The sequence below is a fragment of the Heteronotia binoei genome, chromosome 4, assembly GCF_032191835.1.
Source record: "Heteronotia binoei isolate CCM8104 ecotype False Entrance Well chromosome 4, APGP_CSIRO_Hbin_v1, whole genome shotgun sequence".
NCBI lineage: Eukaryota > Metazoa > Chordata > Lepidosauria > Squamata > Gekkonidae > Heteronotia > Heteronotia binoei.
In genome coordinates, this window is record NC_083226.1 from 7,483,269 (window position 1) to 7,492,224 (window position 8,956).

An 8,956-nucleotide genomic window follows, 5' to 3' on the forward strand; every position below is an offset into this window, starting at 1 on the left:
GTCACATAAGGACATAAGAGAAGCCATGTTGGATCAGGCCAGTGGCCCAACCAGTCCAACACTTTGTCACACAGTGGCCAGAAACCTCAGGTGCCATCAGGAGGTCCATCAGTGGGGCCAGGACTTTAGAAGTCCTCACACTGTTGCCCCCCTAAGCACCAAGAATACAGAGCATCACAGATTAACCTTTAAGACCCTTTCCCCTCTAGGTAGTCTAGAAGAAGCCTTGACTTGGAAAGCCCAGGGTAGCCTGAGCTTATCAGATAACCCCAGTTTGTACTCAGACGACCCCCCCCCCCCAAAGGAAGTCCAGGGTCGCTACTCAAGAGGCAAGCAACAGCAAACCACCTCTGAATGTCTCTTGCCTGGGAAAGCCTACAAGGGTGGCCCTAAATTGGCTGCAATTTGACAGCAAAGGGAGGTGTGGGAAAGGGTTAATGCTCCTTCGGTACTTGAATTCACACCCTCGTTCCATCTGTGATCCTTCCCAAGCCCTGCTCTCTGAGCCCTTTGCCTGGAGAGGTCAGACAGGCGGCAGCCGGAGACATGCTTTTTCCGGGGGTGGGGGGGGCACCATGCCTACGGAATGCCCTTTCTCTGGATGCTTATCTGCCACTTGATTTGGGCCGCAACTTTTCACGACCCAGGCGTTTAATCAGTGTTCCACCCTTTTAGCTGTTTAGGCTGCCTTATATACTGTTTTTAACAGCTTTCCCCCAATTTTGATAACTTTACAGTGATTGATTTTTTGACTCGATTGTCTGTTTTTACGATGTGAGCCACCTCGAGCAGGTCTCTGGAGAGGTGGCGTATTAACTTTCTAAATAAATGTCTGTTTCAAGAGAGGGCTCTGGTGCCATCTGCTGTTGCTCACACACCTCATTCTTCCTGTAAAAGAGATGAGGTTGGATTCTCGAGTCAATGACCAATCTCTAGGAGTGTCTTTCAAGCTGCATTCCAGGTAGATAGTTCCGGGTGGGCAGCCGTGTGGGTCTGAAGCAGTAGAACAAAGTAGGAGTCAAGCGGCACCTTTAAGACCAACAACTTCGTTGGTCTTAAAGGTGATGCTTGACTCCTACTTTGTTTTTCAAGCTGCATGTAATTTTCCTCTTGATGTCCCCTATGTGAAAATATGCTTGTATTGTCGGTTATGTTCTTGGGACTCCGTTGGTTGCTCTTCTGGGCAGGATCCAATCAGGACTCGTGCTGCTACACTGCGTTCCTTAGGGCAGGGTCCCACTCTGGCTGCCGAAGGTTTTCTTTGGACCAGCCCTTGCTCACTTAGGGAGGAGACCTCCAGCCGATTGTGGCCATTGGCCACTGATGCTCAGTGTCAAGACCCCAGCAGTTCAATGATCACAAACAGGCCGCTTCAGTCGTGGATATTTATTGACTCATGACAGCTATAGGCAGGACAGACTTTGCAAAAACTGGCTTGGCGGGCTTTTGCCCTTCTTATAGCTTTGGCTAAAACCGTTGCATGTTCAAAGAAAAAAGGGAAGCGGCAGTCCCTCCCCCCAAGTCTTTCTCAAACCCCTTTTGCACATAAACTTGCAAGAGTGTCCTTGGTAGCCCTGCTAATCCATGAGACTAGGTAGAAGGCATGTGATCGTTGTTACAGATAGGCGCGATGCGAGGCGGCGAAGCAGGAAAAGTAAAAGTACATTAGACAACAAGAAACAAAAATGGCAAGGCATCTTGACACTCAGCTGATCAGTGGGTGGAAACTAGGACCAAAGGAGGGAAGGGAATCATCCTGGGCAGAAAAATACGGGCTTGGCTACTTGTTGGATGTTCTGACCAGAGTTCCCAGCAATCCTCATAGCTACCAGGTGATAAGGGTAACTCTAGCAATCGCTGATGATTTCTGGAAATTTTCAACACTACCCTAACACTAGAAAGCATCAGGCACATTCTGTAAGTATACGAGGCCTTATTTTTCTTTTTCAGTTTTTTCCCTGGGACTCCGCCGCCCCCCCCCCCCCCCCAAATACTGACAGCCCTCCCATAAGTTTCCAGGCAGTGGCCGGCAATGTACCCCTTCTCATTTGCACAACATTTGGTATGCTAGTATTTTGGACAAATACGCCAGGGGTGATGTCTGAATTGTTTCGAGAATGTATAAGTCAGCCTCCTGGCGTTCAAGCAGCAGTCCCCCCAGTCTTGTATCTGCTGCAGACCTGAAAGTCCTGGTTCTGCGCCCCCCCCCCCCCTTAAAGTCTTCAAAGGGCGGATACAACCCAAAAGAGTGGAATTAAACCTTCCCTCTTGTCCTGGCTTAAACAGATTCTTGGGTTTTTCTTACTGTAATTTCTAACAGTTCTGCCCACTTTTTAGAAACTTTAATTGGCTCTTCTCAAGATGGTGTAACGTTATGCTTCTTCCTTGATCAGCTGGGTTTTATTACTAGATTATGCTGACACAGAGAGCGGCTGGAATCCCTCTCTCAGCATCCACCCTGCGACCAAATTCATTCCAGTCTCTTACCTGAAAGAGCTGGGACAGAATTCCTACAAGTTCTCTCTCTGCTCTAACACTCCTCTCCGCTGCTTCTGTAGTTTTCCTTTTAAATATGAGCCTCCATCTGTCTGAAAAAGTAGACTCCAACAAATAAAAGCCCATGCTGGGATATATGTTAGTCTGTAAGCTGCTAGTGGAGTTCTGTTCTTGTTTATTTAAAAACATTTATGCCTCCTTTCCACCCAATCAGGGTCCTCAAAACATTCAGGCGATAAAAAAATACAATTATAAAATAATTGAATTAAAAACATAAGTAACACTAGAAAGAGTACAGAAGCAACTTTATAACCAAGGATGTTTTATTCTGGGTATCAGCTTGTGTGGCAAAGCTTGCTTAATGTAAGAGCCACATAGAATAAATGTCAGATGTTTGAGAGCCACAACACATGAACATCAGGTGTTCCGGGGAGGGAGACACATAAATGGGGGAAGGAGAGGTGAAAAGAAGGCAACTTCAACTTCAAATGCATTCCTCAAGCCGCAGGCTGGTTGGCTTGGAAGAAGTGATTTAAAGAGACAAATGCCTTCTCCTGAGCCGGTTTGACCACCGCTGGTACAACTTAATATTGGGAACTGCCGCCGATCCTCTTACTTTTAATCATCCTGCAACATTTTGAATATCTTATATTTTTTACCATTCCATATAAATGCATTTATTTGTCTCTGCCTGTCCATCAAAGTTTTCTGCATCTCTTTCACAGCTTTTTAAATTATGTCATCTTGTAATAATCATTTGTCATTCAGTCTCCATCTTCTATTTGTCAAGCATGCGGGTTCAATGACGAGTCGAAGTTGATACAAAGACTACAATCAATTATCAAGGGATTTCATGCTTGACACTATTTTCATTTTGATATCCTTGCCAAGTTGTCAACAATGGATTATGGTAAGAGAATATGCTTGGTTGGATCTCTGCATTTTCCAGGTTCATAATTGATATTTTGGATATCCAACATGTCAATTATAGAATATGTTTGATGTCTGTCAGAGAATAATCTATAATCTTGAAGGCTTGGATTGATAGTTCTCCATGGATAATTTAGTTATAACAGTTCCACATATTTAAAGATGTTCTTAGGAGGTTTTCCTCCTTTGGTTCTTTTAGATCTGTCTTTTTTTAAAAACAACAGCCTAACACGCTATTCATATTCCCAAATATCTTAATCTCTCCTTTTTGGAAGTCCAGTAAAACCCAAGGTAGTAACTTTTTCAAAAAAAGATAGTCTGACATGACTTGTTTTTGAGAAACCCATAGCTTTGGCTTAGTAGTCACAGCCATCTTTTCTAAATGATCAAGGATTGACATTTGATGATTAGTTTTAAAACTTTTCCAGGTACAGACGTCAAGGTATAGACCCTTGTTATACCTTACATGATACTTTGTATGTTTTAACTTTAGTTTTTTTTCCCTTTTTCTTGAGATTTTTGTAGATTTGTAACAGCCAATGGCTAATTACAATAAATGAACTGACATCAAGCTGACAGGTCAATAATCCGGATCCTCCTTTCCCCCCTTCTTGAAGATGGGGATAACAATTGCCGCCTCCAATCTTCTGGCACCTCACCTGTTCATCAAGAATGCTAAAAAATAATAGCCAGAGGCTCAGAAATTATGTCCGCAAGTTCTTTTAGTACCCTTGGATGCAATTCATCTGGTTCTGAGGACTTTACTAGGTGTTCATGTACTATTCCTATGCTGATTCTAGGCTATGTCTGTTTTTGGCATGTTGAGTACCTTCTCCCTCACAAGAGAAGCCTGAGGAAAAATAGGAATTAAACAGTTCTGCCCTTTCTTCATCACCTGTACAATTTCACTTTCCTGTCCTCACAATGGGTCTACCATGTCCTTGTTTTCTGTATATAAGAACCCTTTTAAAAATTATTTTAGCATCTCTCGCTAAAATATACTGAGTTTATACTGAGTTTTAGCTTTTCTATTTCTCTACAAGCACTGGTGATTTGTTTATATTCATCCTTGGTTATAAGACCCTCCTTCGATTTTCTAAATGTGTCTTCAGAGCAGGGGTATCAATTGTCTAGCCATGGTCCAGGCCCATCCCACCCAGGGCTTTAATCAGGCCTGCGGGGCTCTTTTTCTCCCCCCTCCTTTCCTTACCATTTGAAGCTCAGAGGCTGATGAAGTTCCCTGCTTTTTCAGTTGCCTGTCTTTTTCCGTCTTGTCTTTGCAGGCTGCAGCAGGAAGCAAAACATGGGATGGATTTTCCATTAAGGTCTCTGTGCCCAGAGAAAATCCATTCCACGTTTTCCTTGCCACTTTGTGCAGCAATGTGTTCCAATGGAATGGAGATCGCTTTTACTTTCAGCTTTCCTATATAGACAGCTGAAGCTCATGCTTCCTAGAGTCGTAGCCTTGCAAATAACGGGTTGAAGCTTTGGCCAGCTTGTCTCTGCTGAATGGACCTGACCTAGTGAGTACTCTAACCTGGGAACCTAAAGCCAAAGGGGGATATTGCACTGGAGAGCCATTGCCAATCTGAGTAGACCCTTGGGGGGGCGGAGGGAGAAGCTTGCAATGCATTGTTTTCCTAGGCTAGGAGCTTTTTATATTTTTAGTTTCTGCTGTGATCCTTGTGTTTATTGATGTTTTATTTTTTAAAATTTCATTGCCAAATCCCACTATTCCCCCACATTTCCATTTTAAACAAAATATTGCAAGAGTTATAAGCAAGAAGCATTCACCTAGGTGTCACTTTAGTGCCACACTTTTAAAATAGACCGCTGTGTCGTATCTCAAGTCAGCAAAGGTCAAAGAACAGCGATGAAAACACAGTGCAGGAAACGAAACCACCAAACTAGGCAAGAACTGAGGGGAAATGCAGTTCTCCCCTCCAGGTGTGTGCTGGTTTTGGTGAGAAGCCCCACTTCACACATGGCGGGGGGGGGGCACCTTTTCAGCCTTGTTGAGCTAGAAAGTCCTTTCTCCACAGCCAGCTTTCACATACAGAGTCCCAAGGTGCACAGACGATCAAAGATGAACCCCTCTTTCCCCCCGTTACTTGGATTCCTTCGTGAATGTGGCTCCATCTCCTGTTATGGCTATACCCACCATCCAATGTCAGAAGTCCAAAGGTGTCCACGGGCTCTCAACGGTTGGGGACCCTCGGTCTAGAGGAAAGAGGGCTCTTGTGTGGCCACTGCTTCCAAGGAAAGGTTTCCGCCCAGTCTGCATCCCTGATTTCCCCAGGACAGTGGAGGCACTGCTACAGGGGCAAGCCCCGCGGTGGCACAAAAGAAGGCCTTCTCCTACAAGAGGGGCGGGGGTTGCTATGCCAGTGGGTACACCTAACACCTAAGGTACATAGAAGAAATGGGGATCTTGCCCAAAGAACAGACAAGTAGAGAACACCCTGGTGGGGGGGGGGAGAACTACAGACCCTTGCTAAGTCACTGCACATGCTTTTGACGTGTGACTTAGCCTATGTGACAATAAACCCAATGAGGTTTTTGGAAGATGTATACCCCGCCCTTCTCTCTGAATCAGAGTCTCAGAGCGGCTTCTCCCACAACAGACACCTTGTGAGGTGGGTGGGGCTGACAGAGCTCTCCCAGAAGCTGCCTTTTCAAGTACAGAGTCTTAGACTGGCCTACAATCTCCTTTCCCTTCCTCCCCCACACACACACCTTGTGAGGTGGGTGGGGCTGAGAGAGCTCTCCCAGAAGCTGCCCTTTCAGGGACAGAGTCTCAGAGCGGCTCACAATCTCCTTTCCCTTCCTCCCCCACAACAGACACCCTGTGAGGTGGGTGGGGCTGAGAGGGCTCTCCCAGCAGCTGCCCTTTCAGGGACAGAGTCTCAGAGCGGCTCACAATCTCCTTTTCCTTCCTCCCCCACAACAGACACCCTGCGAGGTGGGTGGGGCTGAGAGGGCTCTCCCAGCAGCTGCCCTTTCAGGGACAGAGTCTCAGAGCGGCTCACAATCTCCTTTCCCTTCCTCCCCCACAACAGACACCCTGTGAGGTGGGTGGGGCTGGAGAGGGCTCTCACAGCAGCTGCCCTTTCAAGGACAGAGTCTCAGAGCGGCTCACAATCTCCTTTCCCTTCCTCCCCCACAACAGACACCCTGTGAGGTGGGTGGGACTGAGAGAGCTCTCCCAGAAGCTGCCCTTTCAAGGACAGAGTCTCAGACTGGCCTACAATCTCCTTTCCCTTCCTCCCCCACAACAGACACCTTGTGAGGTGGGTGGGGCTGAGAGAGCTCTCCCAGAAGCTGCCCTTTCAAGGACAGAGTCTCAGAGCAGCCTACAATCTCCTTTACCTTCCTCCCCCACAACAGACACCCTGTGAGGTGGGTGGGACTGAGAGGGCTCTCACAGCAGCTGCCCCTTCAAGGACAGAGTCTCAGAGCAGCCTACAATCTCCTTTACCTTCCTCCCCCACAACAGACACCCTGTGAGGTGGGTGGGGCTGAGAGAGCTCTCCCAGAAGCTGTCCTTTCAAGGACAGAGTCTCAGAGCAGCCTACAATCTCCTTTACCTTCCTCCCCCACAACAGACACCCTGTGAGGTGGGTGGGACTGAGAGGGCTCTCACAGCAGCTGCCCCTTCAAGGACAGAGTCTCAGAGCAGCCTACAATCTCCTTTACCTTCCTCCCCCACAACAGACACCCTGTGAGGTGGGTGGGGCTGAGAGAGCTCTCCTAGAAGCTGCCCTTTCAAGGACAGAGTCTCAGACTGGCCTACAATCTCCTTTCCCTTCCTCCCCCACAACAGACACCTTGTGAGGTGGGTGGGGCTGAGAGAGCTCTCCCAGAAGCTGCCCTTTCAAGGACAGAGTCTCAGAGCAGCCTACAATCTCCTTTACCTTCCTCCCCCACAACAGACACCCTGTGAGGTGGGTGGGGCTGAGAGAGCTCTCACAGCAGCTGCCCTTTCAAGGACAGAGTCTCAGAGCAGCCTACAATCTCCTTTACCTTCCTCCCCCACAACAGACACCCTGTGAGGTGGGTGGGACTGAGAGGGCTCTCACAGCAGCTGCCCCTTCAAGGACAGAGTCTCAGAGCAGCCTACAATCTCCTTTACCTTCCTCCCCCACAACAGACACCCTGTGAGGTGGGTGGGGCTGAGAGAGCTCTCCCAGAAGCTGCCCTTTCAAGGACAGAGTCTCAGACTGGCCTACAATCTCCTTTCCCTTCCTCCCCCACAACAGACACCCTGCGAGGTGGGTGGGGCTGAGAGAGCTCTCCCAGAAGCTGCCCTTTCAAGGACAGAGTCTCAGAGCAGCCTACAATCTCCTTTACCTTCCTCCCCCACAACAGACACCCTGTGAGGTGGGTGGGGCTGAGAGAGCTCTCCCAGAAGCTGCCCTTTTAAGGACAGAGTCTCAGAGCAGCCTACAATCTCCTTTACCTTCCTCCCCCACAACAGACACCCTGTGAGGTGGGTGGGACTGAGAGGGCTCTCACAGCAGCTGTCCCTTCAAGGACAGAGTCTCAGAGCAGCCTACAATCTCCTTTACCTTCCTCCCCCACAACAGACACCCTGTGAGGTGGGTGGGGCTGAGAGAGCTCTCCCAGAAGCTGCCCTTTCAAGGACAGAGTCTCAGACTGGCCTACAATCTCCTTTCCCTTCCTCCCCCTCAACAGGCACCTTGTGAGGTGGGTGGGGCTGAGAGAGCTCTCCCAGAAGCTGCCCTTTCAAGGACAGAGTCTCAGAGCAGCCTACAATCTCCTTTACCTTCCTCCCCCACAACAGACACCCTGTGAGGTGGGTGGGGCTGAGAGGGCTCTCACAGCAGCTGCCCTTTCAAGGACAACCTCTGCCAGAGCTCTGGCTGACCCAAGGCCATTCCAGCAGGTGCAAGTGGAGGAGTGGGGAATCAAACCTGGTTCTCCCAGATAAGAGTCGGCACACTTAACCACTACACCAAACTGGCTCTTCAAGGCAGTGGCGCACCAGCCAGGGTGTCACCCCTGAAGAAGAAGACGACATTGGATTTATATGCCGCCCTCCAATCAAGAGTCTCAGAGCGGCTCACAATCTCCTTTCCCTTCCTCCCCCACAACAGACACCCTGTGAGGTGGGTGGGGCTGAGAGGGCTCTCACAGCAGCTGCCCTTTCAAGGACAACCTCTGCCAGAGCTATGGCTGACCCAAGGCCATTCCAGCAGCTGCAAGTGCAGGAACGGGGAACCAAACTTGGTTCTCCCAGATAAGAATCCGCACTTAACCGCTGCACCAAACTGGCTCTCCTTTAAGAACAAATTGCCCTCAAAACCATGACAACCACCACCTCCCATTTAGATTAAAGACTGCAGCAACATCTCAGATGCCCACCTTTGGCTGTGGTTAATGCCACTTTCACAGATTTCCTGGAAGGCAACCGTGCCCTGAGCTAGAATGCTTTCTGTTCAGCTCAAGCTTTTGCTTTGCGCTAGAAATCCGGCAAAGGGAAAAACAAAACAAACAGAAAATGCCACAG